Genomic DNA, 24,946 nt, shown 5'->3' with positions numbered 1-24,946 from the left:
AAAATACAGAAAAGAGCAGAGTTGTCATATATCAGTAAATTTAATGGAAGGGTTATTGGTTGTTTCATGACCAAGTAGTATATATTGCAAAAACGCAAGTGTGTTTATATCTTAAAATTAAGGTAACTTAATATATTGAATAAACAATGGGGAAAACCATGTGGTAATCTCAATACCCTTAACAAAACTATTTGACAAAAAGCTTTCAGCCAACTAGAAACAGAAAAGAAGTTCTCCAGCCTGACAAAGAATAACTGCAAAAACCCATATCAACATTTAAAAAAGAATTGTCTTCAAGTGGTCTTATGTTCACAATAAAACTGAGCAGAAGGTACAGAGATTTCCCATATATTCCCTGGCCCTCACATGTGCAGTTTTCTCCACTAACAACAACGCCCACCAAAGTGGTACATTTGTTACAACTGAACTTACATTGACATATCATTTTTACCCAGAATACAGTCTACATTAGGGTTCATACTTCATGTTGTACATTGTGTGGGTTTGGATAAATATATAATGATATACATCCATTTTTAGCATCATGAAAAATAGTCTCACTGCTCTAAATTTCCTCTGTGCTCCATGTATTGATTCCTCACTCCCCTGTAATGCTTGTCAACTCTGATCCTTTTACAGTCTCTGTAATTTTGCTTTTTCCAAATGTTATGCAGTTGGAATGATGTAGTATGTAGGCTTTTCAGATTGACTTTTTTCATTTAGTAATACACATTTAAGATCCCTTCACGTTTTTTCAAGGTTCAATAGATTATTTCTGTTTAGAATTGAGTAGTATTCCACTGTCTGGATGTACCATAGTTCATTTATCCATTCCCTTACTGAAGGGCATCTTAGATCCTTTGAAATTTTGTCAATTAGCAATAGATCTGTGATAAATAATTATGTGCAGGTTTTGTGTGGTTATATGGTTTCAATTCATTCAGATAAATACCAAGGAGCACGATGGCTGGATGCTATAGTAAGAGTATACCTAGTCTTACAGGAAACTGCTAAACTGTCTTCCACAGTGACTGCATTTCACATTCACACCATTAATAAATGATTCCATTAATAGTTGATTAATAAACTTTCTATTGCTCCACCACCTTACCAAAATTTGGTATTGTCAGTATTTTAAGTTTTAACCATACTAATATGTGTGTAGTGGTATCATTGCTTTAGTAATCTGAAATTTTATGATGAAACCTTTATATTTTTATTTGCCATTTGTATCTTTTTTTGTGAGCTTTCTCTTAGGGTCTTTGTCCATTTTTACACCTTGGTATTTCCCTACTGTTGAGTTCAGAGTTATTTTTGTATTCTGAATGACACTCTCTTACCAGACATGCATCTTGCAACTACTTTCCCATAATCTGTGGCTTGTCTTTTCAATCTCTTGACAATATTCTTCACAGAACAGAAGTTTCTTTTAAAAAAATGTAATGAAGTCAATGTTTTTCTTCTATATATTATGTCTTTGGTGTTGTAGTTAACAGATATCATCAAATCCAAGATTATCTAGAGTTTCTCCTGTGTTGTTTTCTAGTTTTACAGTTTTTCATTTCACATTTGGACCTATGATTCATTTTGAGTTAATTTTTGTGAAAGGTGTAAGTTCTGTGTTTAAATTAATTGTGTTCCATGTAGCTGCATAGGTTTTCCAGTAGAATTGGTTGAGAAGACTAGGTTTGCTCCATTGTATTATCATTGCTCCTTTGTCAATATGTTGAATGTATTTGGGTGGGTCTGGTTGGGGATTCTCTATTCAGTTCCAATGATCTACTTATCTATTATTTCACCAAAGCCATACTGTCTTGACTACTGTAGCTGGTCCGTAAATCTTGAAGTTGCGGAGACAAAGTTAGTTTTAATAAAAATAAATGTTAAAACAGGCATCAGAGACCAGTCATGAGTCTTTCTTTTGTTGCATACCTTTTGTCTAAGGAATTGGTCGCCTTCTCACACTGGTCAGATATTGTTATATTGCTTGTGCAAAATTTTAAAGATGGCCCCACATAGGTCTTGGTGAATGGACTGTATAGATACTTCTGAGAAACTATCTGTTTTGGATGTGGGGTATTAAACCATAAAGAGAGTGTTTGGGAAGGATTACATTGAATGCATCATTTGGGGGTCCACCAGCCCAGGAAATGAGATGCTCTGATACCTTTGCCATGTGACCTTTACGGATCCAGCAACAATGCCTGATTTGCAGGAAACTGAATTTTAGGGTAGGAATTTTCATATACTAAAAACAGTGAACATTTTGAACATGCTTATGTTACTTTCCTGAGCTTTATACTCCTGCTCCTATTTGCTTTAAAAAAATTAAAAGATTCATCTTTGTGAAGATTGAGTGAGATATTTTAAGAGAAAAATGTTCTGCAAACAATAAAATGTAACACACATAGAGAGTGACAAAGTAAATGCTCCTGAATTCTTCTGAATAATGAGTCATTAAAGTCAATTTTCATATCCCAGTTCTCTTGAATTAACATACTCTTTGGAATAAATAAGTATAATTTGTTAGCCCATGTGATATTTCAACCAAGGATTGTGAAGTTAGTTATTGATAAGATTTGGCTCTCTGTTCCCACCCAAATCTCATCCCCACATGCTGAGGGAGGGACCAGGTCAGAGGTGATTGGATCACAGAGGCAGATTTCCTTTTGCTCTTCTCATGACAGGGAGTGAGTTCACATGAGATCTGGTTGTTTGATAAGTGTCTGTTTGGTTGCTTGATAAGTGTCTGGTGCTCCCCCCCCCTTTCTCTCTCTCTCTCTCTCTCTCTCTCTCTCTCTTTTCATGGTGTAAGACATGCCTTGCTTTCCCTTCCATTATGATTATGTTTCCTGAACCCCCGCTCTTCACCATGCAGAAATGTGAGTCAATTATACCCTCTTTTCTTCATAAATTATCAAGTCTCAGGTATTTCTTTATAGCACTGTGAAAACAAATGAATACAGAGAATTGGTCCTGGAAGACACGTACTGCTATAAAGATAACCTGAAAATGTGGAAGTGACTTGGGAACTGGGTAACAGGCAGAAGTTGGAACAGTCTGGAGGCTCAGAAGATGACAGAAAGATGTGGGAATGTTTGAACCTCCTAGGTAGTTTCTGAATAGCTTTAACCAAAATGCTGATAGTGACATGGGCAATAAAGTCCAGGCTGAGGTGGTCTCTGATGGAGATGAGAAACTTATTGGGAATTTGAGCAAAGGTGACTCTTGCTATGCTTTAGCAGAGACTGGTGGCATTTTTCCCCTCCTCTAGAGACCTGAAGAAGTTTGAAATTGAGAGAAATGATTTCGGGTATCTGGTAGAAAAAATTTCTAAGCAGCAAAGCACTCAAGATGTGACTTTTACTGAACGTGTATAGTAATATGCATTCACAAAGAGATGATTTAAAGTTGGAAAGTATGCTTAAAACGGAAGCAGAGCTTAAAAATTTGAAAAATTTGCAGCCTGACCCAAAAGAAAACTTCCAAAGAAGCCATACCAGATCACAGACTGGATCAAGGGTGCTTGAACATATAATCTCATAGCACTTGGAGATTGCATCTAATCTAAATTTTCCTGTACAACAAGGAAAAATGTATTTTAAAATAACTCTCACTATGCAGTCTAAAGTTGTAATTCTCAAGTGGACTTCAGGATTTTAGAATATATTTACTAATTTAAAATATATATATGAGAGAATTGGTAAATAAGCCTTTAGAAGTTTACTAATTGAGCCTCTTTTGGCTTACAAACTATATTCATTAAGTTACTTTTTATGTATGCTTCCCAGTTTACTCTGACATCAGTTCCCTGTGATTTGATTCACTAGTAAGGCTACTTTGTCAGAAAATTAGGAGACTGGGTTTTACCTCCATCTACACCTAAATTAGCTGTGAACCCATTCAGGTCACTCACAGACTACATTCTTATTATCCAAATGAGGGATAATTGGTGAGTTGGTACATTATAAAATGATTCTCTGTTACTTAATTTGATAATTATAAACATAATATCGCACCTTCAAAATATGATTATAACATAACCCAAAGGATTTTATATAATAAATGGCTATAAGCAAAATATAAAATTGTTATGCTTTAATTTCAAATGCACAAAACTCTTTTCTGTTTTTTTTTTAATTTGGAAAGACATCCCAAACTTGTTGATAACACACTCAAGCACATACCCAGACCATAGACAATATAAAGCAATTACATAATTAAGTCCATAAAACAACCAGCTAACAACAAAATGACAGGATCAAAATCTCACATATCAACATGAATCCTAAATATAAATGGTCTACATTTTACATTGCATATTAAGAGTTGTATATTAGTATATTTCAGCCAAATTCTGGAACTAGAGTGGGCAGACTAGTTAATCAAGGGAATCCCTTTGAATATTGGTAGTGTTTGCGATGGCAGAAGCAAGAATTAGATATCTTAATCTGAAAGTACTACAAGAGCATATCTAAAATGTGTAAAATAAGTAATAAAGATGAATGGTGATCATTCATATTTATGGCAAAAATAAGAAGATATTATTTCAGTGCATAATTTTCAGAGGGAAAAACCCATTAGGCTGATATACTTATAAGTTTACAACTTTGCCAATCAAATTAGACTTATCACATTACAATTCCGATGATTTAAAATGATGGGTCAAAATGCATTATTTCATCCATCATTTCTCCCCCTGTAAATAACACTCTAAAACATATAGACACACAGTTAACCACACTCAATATGGAAGGCAATTTTTATTCAGACATGTCGGAAATTTTATCTTTTTTTCACTGCCATAGATCAGGCTGAAGCTTGATACCACAACCTTGAAGGTATAAAAATAATCATTCAGTTACTAGGATGGGCAAAATTCACAGAAGCATTTTACTAACTTGCCTTGGTGTAAGTTATCACCATCTATACCTGAGTTACCTTGGTCCGGGCTATTGCTTATATTATTGCAGCAGGCCCTATTTGTCTCCTTGCTTCCACTTTTGATCTTCTCTCACTATCACATAACTGTCAAGAGTAATCTTGGACCAATGGATTCTTGCTATATCAGGTTGTATAAATTGACTTTCTCACTAAATACAGCTTGAAACGCCAGACTAACGTATTTGCAAATTACCACAAAACTTTGAAGAGCTGAAAAGATAGTGTAAATACTGCTAAGCCAAATTTTGGAGAAACGGTTAAATGCAGGTAGACAACCAGATTATTGGAGCAGCAGAGATATTTAAATGGGGCTTACAATTGCCATGCATTTGAACTTAAGGTTGTGATTTACTGAGGTGTTGAAGGCAGAATTTTATGATTTACTGGGGTGATGAAAACAATTTCAGGTGCATTGACTGTTCAATAAAGATAATCACATAGCTATTCTTCAAACATTAAGCTGAGACCAGGGCTGTTAGTACAACTGTACATTGTAAAACATGGGGGAAATTGGGATGGCAAGGGGAACTGAGTAGACCTTCTGATACATTACAGTGTAATTTGTGACTCCTGAAATTATGCAGTGTACAAAATGTAAAATTCATAGGAAATAGTTCCATTTGTATCGCGTAAGGTTTCATCCTCCAGGATAAAGGCAAACCAAAATAAAACAATGCTAATTTAAGCTCAGTCTAATGTAAAGAAGCTTACTATAATGCTGATTAACGCAAGGAACAAAAAAGGGAAATACAAAAATTATCCTTCCTGAGAAGTTCCCATCCACAGACCAGCCTTTATGTGCATTGCATGAGTGACTCATGTATGTCATCTGGGTAGGTCAGGAAATGTCAAGTCACAGCTTTGGTTTAAAGTCGTCATCAAATGGTAGTGTTCTCAGGCACCTGACAGAAGAAAACACAGAGACCCGTAGGCGGACAAATTTACCCCAGGCTTTATGAAAATTCAAAAACTTGTTATTTCAAGAGCAATGACCAGCATTTTGTAATGATAGCCAGGTACATGGAGGTTAAGGAGAATTGTTCTATTAAACAAAAGGCACAGTTTGTCTTTTTCTCTGCTGATGTGTAAAGCATTTGTGGCAGATTTGAAATCACCATAAATGCTTTCATTCAGATGTGTTTTGGCCTGTTCTAAGGCTGTACCCATAGTTAGGCCACTTGGATGGTAGCCCTATTTGATTCCGTTGTTTGTGAATGGACAGTAGTTTCTAAAGAATTTGTTGTAGAAAAAGCAAAAAGAAGAACCTTCCAAAATTATGTCTCTTTCCTTTCCTCAAATATCCTCCAGAGATTTTATCACGAACTTTTAAATGTGAATTTTGACAATGAAATTGATAAAGTTTGCCAATGCTACTATTATTATTTATCAAATTCTTAGAATAGTACAAACATAAAATGTTTCAATAGCATTTACTCATTCAATACTCATGAAAACATTATTAACTGGGGCAGATGGTCAGCCGTACATACTGGGGTAGACATACTGGTTGTTAAAATATTAAATTATTTCCGATATTATTTACGAAATTATTTACAACACAGAGTAAATAGCCATTTCCCCAGTGCCCCAGTGGCTTCCTGTCAAGCATATCAGCTGTGCTTTTTCCTTACAGCTGTGCTTTTTTCTTACATTCTTACAGCTCCTTGTAATCCAGCAAATAACAAGGACCACTTGTCCTAGTTGGGTGCACTAATTACCTATATCTATGTTGGAATCAGCATCCTTTAAAAGGAGGGCTCAGTGCCTCCGGTATACCAGTTATTGGTGTTTTAAATATAATTCCTAGAAATGAGTATTTCCAGGATTTTACAAATCAGAAAACTGAATCTCAGAAATCTAAAACATAAAGAATGTTTGTATCACACAGCTTTGTATCTTATAGAATTAAATACAGTTCTATAGAAAGTGCTTTTAATGAGATGCCACAGACAATTAGATTAAAATGTCTTATGAAACTCTTCTCATTGGAAGAGATCTTAGACTTTTGGTTTTAGATTTTTGAGCGTTTTACTTACCAAGAACTCTATTTTTTATTGTGTTTAGATACAGCTACAAAATGTAATGCACAGTCCAATCACTTACAAATTTTAGGAGCTTTCATATCCATTCAGCTTACTGATGTCCTTTGACTCTGCAAATTATTTTGTCCAACTTAGAAAACACAGGATTCATCAGCCACGTGTCAAAATTTCCTTATGTTGTTACAATTTATTCCCTAAATGAGATCTCTCACCTTTACATTCAAAGTTGGAAACCTGGAGATGAAGAAGCAGACATTGCTACAGCATCCATGAACACCAAAAAGTCCTACAATAAAAAAAAAGAAAATTATTAAACAAAAATAACTAAAAGGAACGCAACATCTAAATGTATTTGAAACAATTATTTCTGAGTATATTTTACATTTTTCAATGGATACTTAATGAACTTATTTAGTAATCTAATAAACACAAAATTGATTATAATGGGATAATTTATATTGGCTATAACAACATAAACTAAATGTGCAATAATGTAAACATTATTTTACAAACAGTGACATATACCATACTGAATTATTTGCAGTTATTTAAAATTGTGATTGTAGAAACTAAGTAAAATCATTATAATTGTACATGTACAAATTTAAATATAGAAATGTATATACATTCTATTTTTAAATGATGTTTTTCTTCTTTCCTCACTTATTCAATGTACTAATGGCACAACTATAGCCAAATTACAACTAAATTTTACCAGCATTCAATTTCTGTAGTACTGTAGTATTTTTGTCCTTCTATAAGTCATTTTGTTTCAATTTAGGTAAAAAATTATTGTGTGACATTTGGAAGCAGCAGTTAGCCATGATTCTTTTTTTAAAATTTATTTTTAATTTTATTATGTAGAACATTTGAAATATATCAATAATGAGAAGAAAAACATGACTTGTAATCCTATTTCTCATTATTAATATTTCCACATGTTGATATTCCTGTGTCAATTCCTGCCATTTTTTCATTTATATTATGTAAACAGTTTTCTAAAATAAATTAGTGTTTGCAGTATTGTCTAAATATATACCTGGATTTGAGACCCAGTAGATAACAGACACAATGGTCGTTGGTGATGAGTTGCATCACCGCAAGTCCATATACCATTAGGTCAAGCCAGCTTTGTCTTGTGTGATTTAGTCCATTGCCTTCAGTCTTTTTCTTCCTGCCATCTTGCATACAGCTGCCACGATCTTTGTAGTGATCACTTCACTTTCCTGTCTTCACTTCTTTAGTCAAAATAGAGGTTCAGCTTTTTAGCATATAAGTAATCTCCATTATCTTCCTCGTGACTTTGTCTTCTTTTCTACTGCTTTCCCAGAAGAGTACTTGAAATTCTCAGAATATCATGTAGCCTTTGGTACCTCCCTAACTTTTTACCTCTTTCTTCTACTAAGAATGATTCTTACCATATATAAGGATAGTTGCTCTGCAGTGACAGAAAAGAAAACCGACCGTGTACTGTGGCTCATGCCTGTAATGCCAGCATTTTGGGAGTCCAGGGAAGGTGGATTGCCTGGGGTCAGGAGTTCAAGACCAGTCTGGCCAACATGGTGAAACCCTATTTCTATTAAAAATACAAAAAGAAATTAGTGAGGCATGGTAGTGTGAGCCTGTAATCCCAGCTACTTGGAACAGTGAGGCAAATAAATTGTTTGAACCAGGGAGGTGGGGATTGCAATGAGCCGGGATTACACCACGGCACTCCAGCCTGGGCGACAGAGTGAGAGCTCATCTCAACAACAAGAACAAAAAAACATATAAAGAGAAAAAGGGAAACTAGAAATAGCATATCCTCTACCAGTTGTAGCCTATGCTCAAATTTGTTCCTAAATCCTATGTAAGTCTTTGCCTTTAATAAGGTTTTTCTATGAACACCATGTTTAGATTCCATGAACTAAAATTATAACTTGATTATAACAGCTTAATGGAAGACACTGTGGACAAAGATCCTTGGATGAGAAAGAAATGCTAAAAGATGAGGCTGGATTGTTCAAGGGTGAATGCTTGTGAAGCCTGGAGATGACGATGATCAAATAAATGCACATTTAAATGTATACCTTTTATTTATCATTACAAAAGATAAAGCATTATATTGGTAATTGAGAGACAATGTTTGTGGCCTTACAAACCGGTATGATTTTAGAAAGCCACTAACTACATATATATGAAACTTAAAGATGTGTATTTATGCATTTGGAAGCAGTATTGCTATTTCCGGATAAAGTCTTTTCATACATTGGATTACGTCCTTAAGCAATTAGCAGATAAATGCAGGATCCAGGTAAGAAAGAAAAATAGTTAATATCAAAAGGGATAGTGGAAGGGTTGGAAGTTGTTTAATTCAGGATGTATTTTAAAAATAGAGTTGAAAGAGTATGTTGAGGGACAGAATGTGGGTTGTGAGATAAAGACCAGTCAAAAATGACACCAAAGCCTGGGTGTGGTGGCTCACACCTGTGATACCAACCCTTTGAGACCATGTAGCTGGAGGATTCCTTGATCCCAGGAATTCTAGACCAGCCCAGGTAACATAGTGAGACCTCCAGTCCCTATAAAAAGGACTGATAAGACAAAATTTGCTGGGCAAGGTGGCACATGCCTGTAGTATCAGCTATTCAGGAAGCTGAGATGTAAGGATTGCTTGAATGGCTAACATCAAGGCTGTTGTGAGCCATGATTGTGTCATTCCACTCTAGCCTGGCCAACAAAGTGGGACCTTGTCTCAATAAAAATATATATTTTTTAAGCAGACACTGTGTTCATTTTCATTCTGCTGATAAAGACATACTCAAGATTGGGTAATTTATAAAGAAAAAGAGGGTTAGTGAACTCACAATTTCACATGGTTGTGGAGGCCTCACAATCATGGTGGAAAGGGCTGTCTTACATGGTGGCAGGCAAGATAGGATTAGAACCCAGTGAAAAGGCTTTTCCCTTGTAAAACAATCAGATCTTGTGAGACTTATTCACTACTACAAGAGCTGTATGGGGATAACTGCCCCATGATTCAATTATCTCCTACCTGGTCTCTCCCACAACACTTTGGAATTATGGGAGCTACAATTCACTACAATTCAAGATGAGATTTGGGTGGGGACAAAGCCAAACCATATCAGACACCAATGTGTTTGGTCTTAAAAAATGGAAGAAATGAGTTTTTCATAAATGAGATGGAAAGACTGTAAACGGAAGCTGGTTTGCAAGAAAATATCAGTAATGCTATTTTATATATCTTAGTTTTAAGATGTCACAAACATATAAACCTGCCTTTAATTGCACACTTATGTGTATGTTTCTCTCTTGTTATAAAAAAGAGATGATTCAGTGCTAACAGTTCCATTCTATCACGGATTTTATCCCTATTTTCAAGGGTCATCAATCTTTTGATTTATATTTCATCTTCAGGTTTTCCCAAGCTCTACTTGTTCCTTGTTTTTCTGTCTTTTTTTTTTTTTAAGACACCTTGGAAAGTCTTCCTCCTTTTCCCTTTTTCTAGAATCAGTGTCCCTCAGGATCTGCCTTAGGCCTTTTGCTCTCAGACCCATGTGTTCTTCTCCAGGAGTATCACCTATACCCAAGTTCAAAGTCCTTGTCATCAGCTCAATCCTGGACCTGCAGTTCCAATCATGCCCACTGGGTTTCTCATTCTCACAGGAGCACTTCAAATTAAGTACATTCTTCAAAACTGAAAATCCCATTCTCCTCAATGCTCTTAATCAAATAAAGTTTTCTTGGTTATCTATTTTAGTAAAAGATACATTCTACCTAGACCTAAAACTTCTTCTTACCTCCCGTGTCTATATTCTTAACCAATTCAACTTTATAACTTAAAGAGGAAATAGAAAGAAATGGAAACAGATAATAATGTACTCATTCTTTTCAGATGGAAGCTGCAACACCTCACCCCACAAAGTAAATTATTCTTTTTCATTTTTTAATTTTAGATATTTTTATTTCTCCAAATCTGTTATTTACCAGGAGTGACTGAAATAAAATATATAATTGAGTTCCATCATCATCATCATGGAAATAGTTTTAAGAGAAAACTGGTCAGATGAATATTATTGCTTCCCATTTTCAACCAGTAAATAGTTGCCACAGATAAATTGACAGCCAGCAGTCTGTCGAGAATGCTCAAGATACGTTATGTAATACAACATGTCTGTTCATAGGGGGGAAATTTCTAGGAAATAACTTATGTGTACTTCTTGATTTCATCATACAAGACAAGAACAAAAGCACCAACCATGCCTTTGAGAACAATGGACCATGCATCCTTGAAAAAACTTTGCCTCCTTCATCACGAGCAATCTTCCTCCAGCAGTCAAGCATCCCTGGGTACATGATGTCAGTTCCTTTGAGTCTCGACTGCATCATTAGCTGGCACCTAACAGTGTCAAATGGATAGGAAGTCAACCCTTCAATGGCAGTGACACTCTGTGCAATCATCCAGCTGATGACAATGTGAATGTTCCTGGGATCCATAAGCAGTCCCTTTGCAGTGTCATAGATACCGAAGTAGGCAGCTTGGTAGATGATAATACTCTGCACAGACACGTTAAAACCTTGGTACAGTCCCTTAATCCCACCAGATTTGTAGATCTTAACCAGGCAGTCACTGAGGTCTTGGAATTCCCTTTCAGCTCCAGCTTTACCCACATCTGCTGCTAGACAAGTACGGGCAAAATCAAGAGGGTACACAAAACACAAGGAGGTAGCCCCAGCAGCACCACTTATGCCAGATTCCCTGGAAAGTAGTGCCAAAACTGGGTCCTCTGGTCCACACCACCCAGGAAGATCTGCTTGTACTTATCTTTGAAGGGAAAGTTAAGAGCCTGGGTGGGGAAGTAACTAATGACATTGGCCAGGTTACCACGCCAAAAGGATAGGACTCCCTGCTCCTTGGGAATACGGACCACACAGTCTATAATGCTCTTGTATTGCTTATCTGCAGTGATATGCTTGCTGGCATGCTGCACCTGCAGCAGCAGCTTGACCCACTCAATGGGCACTACCGCCATCTTGGAAATGGCTGCGGCCACTCCACCTGCCAGGAAGTCCTTGGCGAAGGACACAGCGGCATCTGTCATGTTGAAAGGAAAGAGGAGGCAGGCTACTGCAGTACAGGACTGGGCTGAGAACCAGTTTTGACTCTGGGACTGTGGGCAAATTATTCTTTTCCTATTATTAAAATAGAATAGAGTGGATTATATTATAGCTTCTAAGTTTTTCTTTCTTTTTGATGATTGGTTTTTTCATCTGAAGATACGTTATATCAACTTCATGTCAGACACCATGAATCACACTATCAAATTACATTCATGGACTTCAAATCACAGTTGGAATTATATCCTATGTACGAATAGATGTGAAGTTTCAGGGAGAATAGGAGAGTGAAATCATTTAAGTACTTCTTACATCTGCCCTCTCATTTACATCTCACATCAGTCATTTGAAATGATAACCAGCATTTCTTCTTTATGCATGAGAGAATTGAGACACAGAATTGTTAAGCAAATTGCTCCACATCACAAATTAGAAAGTTATGAACTTAGGTTAATACACGATTTCACTAAAATCTTTTATTTCTGCTATAACAAAATGCTATGTATATTTTCTTATTCATGACTCTTGACACTTTTCTGTTGAAATTAATAATAAGCACATTAATTGGAGGTTATATTTTATTGCATAAATTTTTGAAATAGAAAGTAGTAAAGGAGATTAGCAGCTGGTGAGCATTAGGTATTATGCTATGTGTTTCACATGAGGTATTTTATCAATTCATTCATCATAATTGTATTACTGGCATCACATTTTACAAAATAGATAGTGGTCTCAGGGAATGCACATCAGGAATCCTTCTTTACCAAATGCTAGAAACAAAACTCAAATAATTTAGGTATACAGAAAGTTTTACAGCTTATTTAATTGAATAAGAAATAGATGGTTTAGGAAGGAAAAAAATGAATAATATAAAGAACATACATATAACTAGGCTTGAGAAACGATTCACCAGAACAAATTCACTCACTCTCTCTCTCTTTTATCTCTATCGTTATACGTAGTATTTTTTTTACACAACACACCTTATTATTTAAGGTTATCCGAAGAAAAGAACCAATAAGAGAAATATAGACATATAGATATATGGATGTATAAAAGACAAATTATTAGAATAATTTACTTATATAATTATGGAGGCCGAGAAGTCCCATAAAAGGTTGCCTGCAAGCTTGAGAACCTGGGCTGCTGGTAGTGTCCCAGTGCAAGCCAGTAGTGGTACAGTTCAAGCCCAAAATCCCCTGAACCATAGAAACCAACAGTATAATTCTCAGACCACAGGACTGAAAACCCAAAGGGCCACTGGTGTAAGTTTTGAAATCTAAAGCTGCAAAAGCCAGAAGTTCTGTTGTCTAAACATAGGAAAAGAGTGTCCCCGGTTCAGAAGAGACAGAGAAAAAAAATCTTTAAATTCTTTGCTTTTGTTGTTTCATCCCAGACCCCAGTTGATTAGATAATGCCCAGCCACAATGAGGGCAGATCTTCCTTGCTCAGTCCACTATTCATATACTAATCACTTCTGAAAATAACCTCACAGACACAGCCAGAATTTCTCTACCAGGCTTCCAGGTATTCTTTAATCCAGTAGTGTTGACAACTAAAATTAACCATTGCAGGATTCAACCAAGAAATAGGAAGTTTTAGAATCCAGGAAACCAGGCATTTGATATAATAAAAAATGCTGAAATAGGGGAAAACAAGATGGACAACTGATAAAGCCAGGTGGAACAGCTCCTACCAAGGGACTGAGACAACTGGCATGCTCCAATCAGAAGGAAGACACTGAGAGTGGATGGAGAGAGGACACAGAATCTGGACTGAAGGCAAATAAATCTGGGAACCCTGTATGGCCTACTGCATACCAGGACTCATTCCTGGCTCTGGGAGAACAGGTGAGTTGAACTAATGAGGAATAACTGCCTCTTACCATGAGCCTCTGGAACCCCAGCAAGAGGAAACCCCTTGACCACCATGACCACCCAAATTGGCAGAGAGAGCTGCTTAGAGTAGTAGTAGGGGCAGCAACCCAGCTGATTTGGACCCCAGAGAGTTTGTTGTGGGATTGTCTAGCAGATCATGGACAGGGACATCTGTCTTCTTCGGTTTGACTCACTCCCATTGGAGACTTTAGCTTTAGGGCAACTGTCAGACCTAATCTCTACAGGGCAGTCTTGCACATCAGACAGGGCTAAGCTGACTTGAGCAGCCCTTTGTCTGCTGGCCTCTCCTGGGGCCTGAGCTTGGCCACACCTGTTTGCAGAGCAGTCTCAGGTGCCCTGGGGACCTGTACAATAGCTTCTGTGCTAGTGCATTGTGCCTGACCAAGGCTGTGTGGCCATAGAGGCCACAAATCAGCCCAACCACTCGCTACCCACATTGCAGCTTCGCCCAGGCCTACAGAATCTACTCAAATCACTCTTGCTGATGTGTGTCTACATGGATGAGTTTAGCCTTTCTTGCCCCACCAACATACAGAAGTGTAGTCTGCCTTTCCTCCTCCTGCCAATCACCATTTCACACAGAGCTTTGGCAGGCACAGAGCCCCCACCAGTGCCCAGCCCTTGTCCTATCACTGCACAGAGAACAGCAGATCCTTCCACACCCTGTGCAATCACTCCTGCTTGTGGGGCACAGAGAAGGCACCCAGTCCTGTGCCCACAAGTTCCTCAGTTTAAACCAACACTACCTGCAGCATGACTGCAGAGACATTCCCCAGTAGTTTGGCCCCTGCTCCCTGCCAAGCTGCATTGCCTCCACCACCATCATGAATGCCCCCAGGGACCAGCCACCCAGGCCCCACCAGCACTCTGCCACAGCTGCTGCACCTTGGCCATCCCAGTGCAGTGGATTATTAGACTTGAGGAGTCAGAGAAACAAAACTGGGGCCCAATACGCATCCCTTAGAGTTAGAGCACCAGGAGTTGGGAGTTTTGTGTTTACCCCAGAAAATCTTTCAGAAATGAAGTCATTTAGCCAAATCTACTGTACACCAAAATCAAACCCTCCGGTCATCAAATAGGATAAAAGAAAAGAAAAAAAAAACCCAAAGATCAACAACTTCAAAGACTGAAGGTAGGTAAGCCCACAAAGATGAGAATCAGTGCAAGAAACCTGAAAACTCAAAACAACAGTGTGCCTTCTTTCCTCCAAATGATCATTTTATCTATCCAGCAAGGGTTGTAAACAAGGCTGAGATGGCTACACTGACAGAAATAGAATTCAGAATATGGATAGGAACAAAGATCATTGAGCTACAGGAGTATGTTGAAACCCAATCTAAGAAAGCTAATAATCATAATTAAACAATGCAAGAGGTGACAGACAAAAAGAGCCGATATAGGAAAGAACATAACTGATATAATGGAGCTGAAAAACACACTAATAGAATGTAATAATACAGTTACAAGTATTAATAGCAGAATAGACAAGCAGAAAAAAGAATCTCAGAGCTTAAAGACTGACTTTCTGAAATAAGACAGTCAGACAGTAATAGAGGAAAAAAAAGAAAAAAAATGAACAAAAGTTTCATGAAATATTTGATTATGTAAAGAAACAATGCATTTGTATCACTAAAAGGGATAGGGAGAGTGAAAACAACTTGGAAAATATATTTCAGGATGTCCTGAACTTCCTGAACTTGCCTAGAGAGGCCAACAGTCAAATTCAGGAAATGCAGAAAACCTAGAAAGATACTTCACAAGAAGTTCATCCCCAAGACCCACAGTTAACGGATTCTCCAAGGTCAAAATGAAAGAAAAACTGTTAAAGGTAACTAAGGAAAAAGGTCAGATTACCTACATATAGAAGTGCAACAGACTAAAAGTAGACCTATCAGAAGAAACTTCACAAGGCAGAAAAGATTAGGGGCCCATATTCAATATTCTTAAAAAAAAAACTTCAATCCAGAATTTCATATTTGGCCAAACTAAGCTTTACAAGTGAAGGATAAATAAGATCCTTTTTATAAAAACAAATGCTGAGGGAATTTGTTGCCACGAGACATGCAATACAAGATACCCTGAAGGAAGAACTAAATATGGAAAGCAAAGATGTTTTATGAGCCACTACAAAAACACTCTGCAGTACACAGACCAGTGACACTAAAAAGTAACCACATTAAAAAATCTGCAAAAAAACCAGTCACCATCATGACCACAGGATCAAACCAATATATATCAATACTAACCCTGAATGTAAATGGGCTAAATGTTTCAATTAAAAGACACACTGGCAAACTGAATGAAGAACCAAGACCCACTGGTATGCTGCCCTGCCTTCAAGAGAACCATCTCACATGCAATAAAACACATAGGCTCAAAATAAAAGGATGGAGAAAAAAATCTACCAAGTAAATAGAAAACAGAATAAAGCAGGGGTTGTTATAGTAGTTCCAGATAAAACAGACTTTAAAGCAATAAAGATCATAAAGAAAGGTATTACATAATGGTAACATGTTCAATTCAATAAGAAAATCTAACTATCCTAAATGTATATGCACCCAACATTTAGGGATGACCTAAATTTATAGAGCAAATTCTTAGAGAACTTCAAAGATACTTAGACTCTAATACATAATATTCGGAGATTTTAACACTCCTCTGGCAATATTAGACAGATTACTGACACAGAAAATTAACATAGATATTCAGGACCCAAACTCCACACTGGATCAAATAGACCTGATAGACTTCCACAGAAATCACCACCCCTCCAAAAAAATCCCCAAAATATACATTCTTCTCGTCGCCACATGGTACATACTCTAAAATCAGCGACATTAATGGAAATATAACACTCTAGAGCAAATGCAAAAAACCTAAAATTATTACAAATGATCTCAGACTACAGCCCAATCATATTAGTAATCAAGACTAAGAGATTAACTCAAAACCATACAATTACATGGAAATTGAATAACCTGCCCTGAATGACTTTTGGGTAAATAATGAAATTAAGGCAGAAATCAAGAAGTTCTTTGAAATTAATAAGAGCAAAGATACAACATACTAGACTCTCTGGGACACAGGTAAGACAGTGTTAAGAGGGAAATTTATAGAAATAAATGCCCACCTTAAAAAAAAATCTCATATTAGAGACCTAACATTACAACTACAATAACAAGAGAACCAAAAACAAACAGATACGAAAGCTAGCAGAAGACAAGAAATAACCAAAATAGAGCTGAACTTAAGGAGATTAAGACACAAAATCATTTAAAAATTAGCAAATCCAGTAGCTAGTTTTTGAAAAAAATTAATAAAATACATAGAACACTAGCTAGATTAACTAAAAAAAGAACAGAAAGACAAGTCAAATAAACACAATCAAGGACAACAAGGGGGCTATTACCATTAACCCCACAGACATACAAACAACCATTGAAGAATATTATGAATACCTCTATGCACATAAACTAAGCATGTAGAAAAAAAATGAATACATTCCTGGATCTGTCACCCTCTCAAGAACTAACTGGGAAGAAATTGAATCCCTGAACAGATGACCAGAAATGAACTCTGACATTAGGTCAATAATGAGTAGCTTACCAGGCAAAAGAAAGCCCAGGAATCGTACCTGAATTCCACCAGATGTACAAAGAAGGGTTGATACCATTTCTGCTTAAATTATTCAAAAAAATTGAGAAGGAGGGATTCCTTTCTAACTTATCCTGTGAGGCCAGCATCATCCTGGTAATGAAACCTTGTAGAGACACAATAACAACAAAAATAGAAATCTTCAGGCCAATATCCTTGATGAACATTGATGCAACAAAGCACTGGCAAACCAAATCCAGTAGCACATCAAAAACTTAACCAACATGATCAAGTTGGCTTCATCACTAGGATGCAAGGTTGGTACAATGTACACAAATCAATAAATGTGATTCATAACATAAACAGAACTACTGAAAAACACACATAATTATCTCAATAGATGTAGAGAAGGCTTTCAAGAAAATTCAACACTCCTTCATGCTAAAAATTTTCATAACTAGGTATTGAAGGAACATGCCTGAAAATAATAAGATCCATCTGTGACAAACCCACAGCCAACACTATACTGAATGGGCAAAAGCTGGAAGCATTTCCCTTGAAAATTGACACAAACAAGGATGATCTCTCTCACCACTTCTATTCAACATATTATTTGAAGTCTTGTCTAGGGAAACAAAGCAAGAAAAAGAAACAAAGCGCATCCCAATAGAAAGAGAGGAATTCAAAGTATTCCTGTTTGCAGAGGACATAATCTTATATCAGGAAATCCTATAGTCTAAGCCAAAAAGCTCCTTAAGCTGATAAGCATTTTCAGCAAAGTCTCAGGATATGAAATTAATTTCCAAAAATAACTAACATTCCTACACAACAGCAATAGTTAAGCCAAGAGCCAAATCAGGAACACAATACCCTTTACAATTACCAAAAAGGAATAAAACACCTAGAAATACAGCTAACCAGGGAGGTGAAAGATTTCTACAAAGAGAACTACTACAAAACATGGCTCAAAGAAATCAGATATGACTCAAACAAATGGAAAAACTTTCCATGCTCATTGATATAAAGAGTCGACATCCTTAAAATGACCATTCTGCCCAAAATAAATTATAGATTCAACAGTATTCCTATTAAACTACCATTGAAATTTTTCACTAACTAGAAAAAACTATTTTTAAATTATTATAGAACCAGAAAAGAGTTTGAATTCCCAAGACAATCCTGAACAAAAAGAACAAAGCTAGTGGCATCACGTTACCTCACTTTAAACTATACCACAGGGCTGTAGTAACAAAACAGCATGGTACTAGTACTAAAACAGACAAGTAGACAAACGGAACAGAACAGAGGACCCAGAAATAAGACCACACACTTACAACCATCTGAACTTCATCAAACTTGACAAAAACAAGCAATGGGGAATGGATTCCCTATTCAATAAATGGTGCTGGAAATAATGGGCTAGTCACATGCAGAAGACCAAAACTGGACCCCTTTCCTACATGATATACAAAAGTTACCTCAAGATGGATTAAAGATTTGCATGTAAAACTCAAAATTCTAAAGTTTTTGAAAGACAACCTAGGCAATATCATTGTGAACATAGGAATGGGAAAAGATTTCATGACGAATCACAAAAAGCAATTTTAACAAAAGCAATTATTGACTAATGAGGTTTAATTAAACTAAGGAGCTTCTGCACAGGAAAAAAAAGATAGTTTAATTTTTTTTCAACAGAGTGAACAGACAACCTACAGAAAAAGAAACTTTTGCAAACTGTTCATCTCACAAAGGTCTAACATCCAGCATTTGTTTAAGAAACTTAAACAAATTTCCAAAAGAAAAACAATCTCATTAAAAAGTAGGCAAAGGACATGAACAGACACATTTAAAAGAAGACATACATGTGGCCAAAAATCAGATGACAAAAGAAAGCTCAACATCACTGATCATTAGAGAAATAAAAATCAAAATCATAATGAGATACTATTTCACACCAGTCAGAATAGCTATTATTAAAGAGTCAAAAAGTAACAGATGCTTGTGACATTTCAGAGAAAATGAACATTTATACACTGTTGGTGGGAGTGTGAATTAGTTCAACCATTCTGGAAGACAGTGTGGTGATTCCCCAAAGAAGTAAAACCAGAAATACCATATTTGTTTGTTCTTGCACTGCTATAGAAACTGTCTGAGACTGATTTATGAAGAAAGGAGGTTTAAGAGTCACAGTTCTGCGGGCTGTAGAGGAAGCATGGTTGGGGAAGCCTCAGGAAACTTACCATCCTGGTGGAAGGGTGAAGCAAGCAGTTTCTTCACATGGTGCAGTGGGAGGAAGAGAGCGAAGTGGGGAGGTGTTTCACACTTTTAAACAACCAGATCTCATGAGTACTCTATCACAAGACAACACTAGAATAGTGCTAAACCATTAGAAACCACCCCCGTTAGACTCCACCTCCAACTTGGAATCAAGATTCAATATGACATTTGGGTGGGGACACAAAGCCAAACCATATCAAATACCATTTCACCAAGCAATCTCATTATATGGTATATACCCAAAGAATATAAATCCTTCTATTATAAAGACACATGCACATGTGTGTTCATTGCAGCACTGTTGACAATAGCAAAAGAAATGAAATCAACCTAAACGCCCATCAGTAATAGACTGGATAAAAAAAATGTGATACATATACACCTTGGAACACTATACAGCCATAAATAAGAATGAGATCATGATCTTTGCAGGAATGTGGCTGGAGCTGGAGGCCATTATTTTTAGCAAACTAATGCAGAGACAGAAAAACAAATAATCACATATTATCCCTTATAAGTGGAAACTTATAAATGATGAGAACATAGGAATATATAGAGGGGAACTACAATGGGGCTATTGAAGGGTGCAGGGTGGGAGAAGAGAGTGGATCAAGAAAAATAACTAATGAGCACTAGGTTTAATAGCTGATTGATAAAATAATCTGTACAACAAATCCTGTGACAGAAGTTTACCTATATAGAAAACCTGCCCATGTACCCCTGAACTTAAAATCAATTATAAAAAATAAGAAAATACTAAAGTACATTTTTATTTAAACAGAGTTTAAGAAGGGTTAATGAGTAATCACTACAAATTGAAATAGAAAGATTTGTGTCTTTCCCCACTAAAAAATAGATGAAGTAAAAGACTGAATGTTTACCTTATGTGTTTTTCTCTATTGAAAGGAACTTCATACTTTTGCTAGATATTTGTGTCGGGAATAATTAAGGATAAATACATAGAAAACTAAGCCAACAGAAGCCAAAATAATCAAGAAAATTTGGAAATGAGAAAATAAGTAGCATCACACCACAAGGAAATGATTCACCATAACATACAGCAACACACAGGCTTAGTATTGAAAAATATTTACTTAGTCATAATGTGTATGTATAAAGAATTAAGCAATAATTGTCACATATGAGATACAAAAATTTCTCTTGGATGCATAGGGTTAACAAATGTATATGGTGAGTGATGAGGAAACAGGGCCAAAGTTACATTTTTCATATTGAGAAATTAATAGATATAATGTATCAAAGTGAAAACAAACAAACAGTATTAATACATTATTTAGAAATATCAGAAATAATAGCTGTAATAGAAATAGATACCTTTAGAGAATGAGAGCAGGGAGTAGAGCATTTTAAGACTTATGGTACTACTTGACTTTTTGAAACTAGGTTCATATGTTAACTTTGATAAGAATACAATTTAGTGAAATAACACGGGAAAAGAAGCCAGGAAGACAAGACCAGTAGTTGTGTCATCTGCATCGTAGGGTGCAGAGATGAATTCTGCTCTTAAATAATTTCAATGTAGTATTGATAATGATGTCACCTTGCACATGTAAACCAGTTTGCAAATAACAAGGAGCCAGTAAAATGATCAAGCAAAGCACATCTTCTCCACGTGCCTTCCTTCTTTACATCACTTCATGTTTTCTGATGTTCTTCACCCTGTGCAATGTCCTTCAGCTCTTCTCAATGGCAAACTCCTACTCATTTCTCAAAATGACTCTGAAACCTCATCCTTTCTGTAAAGACTTTGCACATACTCCTTCCTCTCATAACCACGTTATTTCTTCATTAAGCCTCGCATCACATATAGCCTGTAGTTTTATCATGGCACCCCCATTCTCTGGCACTATGAGTTACTTACCTATTTGTCTCCCTGACAGACTGTGAGCCACTGTTGAGTAGGGATATGTTTTATTCATGTTTATGACCTTGCTGCCTTTCATGGAATCAGGGAACATATTAAGCCACAATTCATATCTGCTTAATTAATGAGCTAGAGCACTGCTGCACATTAGAGAAGAGGGTAGGGCAGGTATCATTAGCTTCCTTTGGCAGGTGAGGGCAGATTCTCAGAGGTCTGAGCATCCTTCCCAAAGTTACAAACTTAGCAACTCTGAAGTACTTTTGGACTTTGACAGAGTTTATTTCATGCACATATAAGTCAAGAGGCGATTATTACCAAGATAATCATGATCTCCCCACCAAGTCCCTTAGTATACCCATTAGGCAGGGAATCTTGGATCAGCTAAGCACAGGGACTGGCCCCATATGTCTCTTGGCCTTTTCCTGGTGGCTAAGTAGCTTTGTGTCCCATAGCAGAGTCATCTCTGAGGAGCCTCAGGGCACCTGAAAGTCAGTGAGTCTCACTTTCCTCCAACTAGGTCCCACTGGGCTCCCAGCCTAGAACAAGATCTGCCTACTTCCAGAGGCCCCAGGCTCAAGACTGACAAGCAAATGGTAATGTGATTCTGCTGCACTGAATTTGAGAGGGTAAACCACAGGGGCATAGAGCAAATAAATGTTAAGGAAGAAAACCACAGATGTCAATATGAAACATGTTACACATTACTATTACGTGGCAATAATAACCCTTTCCTCACAGAATATCTGAGTTTGATGCGTTCTCTCTTTAAGTACCCGAAGCTTATTTATACAATGCAGAGCTATAAATATTTGACCAGGTGTGATTGCAACAGCTCAAGTGCCAACCCTCAAAAAATTGTTAATGGAATGATTAAAGGAAAAGTGTTAATGGAATGATAGTAGTAATAAAAAGACTTTCCAAAATATCCATTGAAATTTCAAATTGGGTAAAATTCCCATGCCAAATATTTCATACCAATTAATCTTCAATGGCTTGGTTTTGATTATTTTCAGTAATACTATGTCTCCTTAACAACAAAAACTCAAGCAAGATATTCTCAATGTTTTTCAAAGAGAACTTGCTTTAAAGCATTTCTTCATTATCTCTGACTCCAACTAATGTGCAAATTATTGAGGCTCCATTGTCATTTTACCCCTTTCCAATAACAGTGAAGTGCTCAGCAACATTTTTTTTTTCCCTTTGGCATTAAAAGCCCAGGGCATTCCCAGGATAGTGTAAATAAAGGGAAACATACAGATGTAATAAACAATATGCAAAATGTACCATGCTAGTTTACTTGAAAATAAATTTCTTCTGATGGATTTGTTCCCAAACTAATCTGCAAATGTATGTGTGTCTACACAGTGTGTGTGCATCACAATGACAATTTCTCTGTAAACTATTGAATGGATATATTGTATAGCGATTACTTGTATCTCTTCATGAACTATAAGTAAATTTGAAGATAAGAAATAGGTCCAGGGTACACAAACTGATGTGACAGTCCAGCATATCCAGAAGTATTTGCATATTATGGAGGTAATGTACAAATGCATTCGTATTGTTAAAAATCAAAACTTTACAGGCTTATACAGAGTAAAATATCAAAGTCCATCTTGTAAATCCCCTCTTCCATTAGTCTCAATGATTAATATCTTTCCTTGATTTCAGGGAATCATGCAAGTCTGTCATTCATTCTTCCAGTCCCCTTTGTTATATATTAACAAATTTAACTACATAATAGATAATATGCAAGTCAATATATCTAATTAACACTTTTATTCCTCCATATTATCCTTCATTTTTTAAATATAAAAATTTCATATCACAAGCAATTAATGCATTTATACTTATTCGTTTTTTCTACTGAACATAACTATAGGCATTTCTCATATTATTTATTGTCCTTCAAAAATATTAAGATAATTGTCACATATTATACCTATTTTTAGATATTTATGTTGTTTTAAAAATTTTGCAGCTGAGCATGGTGTCTCATGTCTGTAATCCCAGCACTTTGGGAGGGCAAGGCCAGTGGATCACCTGATGTCAGGAGTTTGAGACCAGCCTGGCCAACATGGTGAAACCTCATCTCTAATAAAAATACAAAAAATTAGCAGGGAGCGGTGGTGGGATCCTGTAATCCCAGCTACATGGGAGGCAGAGGCAGGAAAATGGCTTGAATCCAGGAGGTGGAGGTTGCAGTGAGCCAGGATCGCACCATTGCATTCCAACCTGGGCAACAAGAGCAAAACTCTGTCTCAAAAAAAAAAAAAAAAAAAATGCTATTATAAAAATTAAGAGGATATGTCTCAAAAATTTGAGATTAACTGTTTTTCATTGATTTCAAAAAAGCTTGAGACATTTTATGCAGATTGACAAATTGTCTTTCTGACAGAATGCACCAGTGTGCACTTCCATTGCTAATTATATGAGTGGCCAACTCTCATAGTTTTATCATTATCATTATTATTATTTTTAATATTTGATCAATTATTAGTGAATACTATTTTTTAAAGACTAAAAAACTCAATTTTTATTTCCTTTATTAGTGGTATGGCTGAACATTAACTTACCATTTAATTTTGGTAAATTAATTGGTAAGTTAATGGTAAGTTAATTAACTTACCATTTAATTTTGTTAATTTTCTGAAACAAAACTGCTGATTTGATTTACTCATTTTTAAATTTATATGTTATTAAATTTCTTATACACCTACCTGTATTGCTATTTCTACATAAAATATATTAATTTCTGAATAATTGTTCCTAGTATACCATTATTTGCCTTTTAATTTTGATTATGATGATTATGAGATGCAAATATTTTTAATTGTTGTCTGTTAAAATCTTCATTATTTTTCATCATTTGCTTTTAGTCTTAGAAAGCAATTGTTACCTTATAGAATCTTTATTTATTTACCTATACTCTATTATAACATATTACCTCTATCTTTAATTTATTTTGGTGGGTTTTATGTTTCATTTGTTTGTTAATTTTCAGTTTCGTTTTCTTTTTGTTTTGTTGAAGTGGAGGCTCACTCTGTCACCCAGACCAGAGTGCAGTGGCATGATCTCAGCTCACTGCAACCTCCATCTCCTAGATTCAAGCGATTCTCCTGCCACCACGCTTGGCTAATTTTTATATTTTTAGTGGAGACAGGGTTTTGCCATATTGGCCAGGCTGG

General features: G+C 36.2%; 1 pseudogene; it reads right to left on the bottom strand.

Moving 5' to 3' along the window:
• Window positions 1–11,193: 11,193 nt before the first annotated feature.
• LOC100391916 (ADP/ATP translocase 2 pseudogene) lies at window positions 11,194–12,097 on the bottom strand (annotated as a pseudogene).
• Between the last annotated feature and the right edge of the window lie 12,849 nt (window positions 12,098–24,946).

This window comes from Callithrix jacchus, chromosome 3 (assembly GCF_049354715.1).
Source record: "Callithrix jacchus isolate 240 chromosome 3, calJac240_pri, whole genome shotgun sequence".
NCBI classification, from domain to species: domain Eukaryota; kingdom Metazoa; phylum Chordata; class Mammalia; order Primates; family Cebidae; genus Callithrix; species Callithrix jacchus.
Note: the sequence above shows the minus strand (reverse complement) of the source record. Positions and strands in the feature narration are given on the sequence as shown.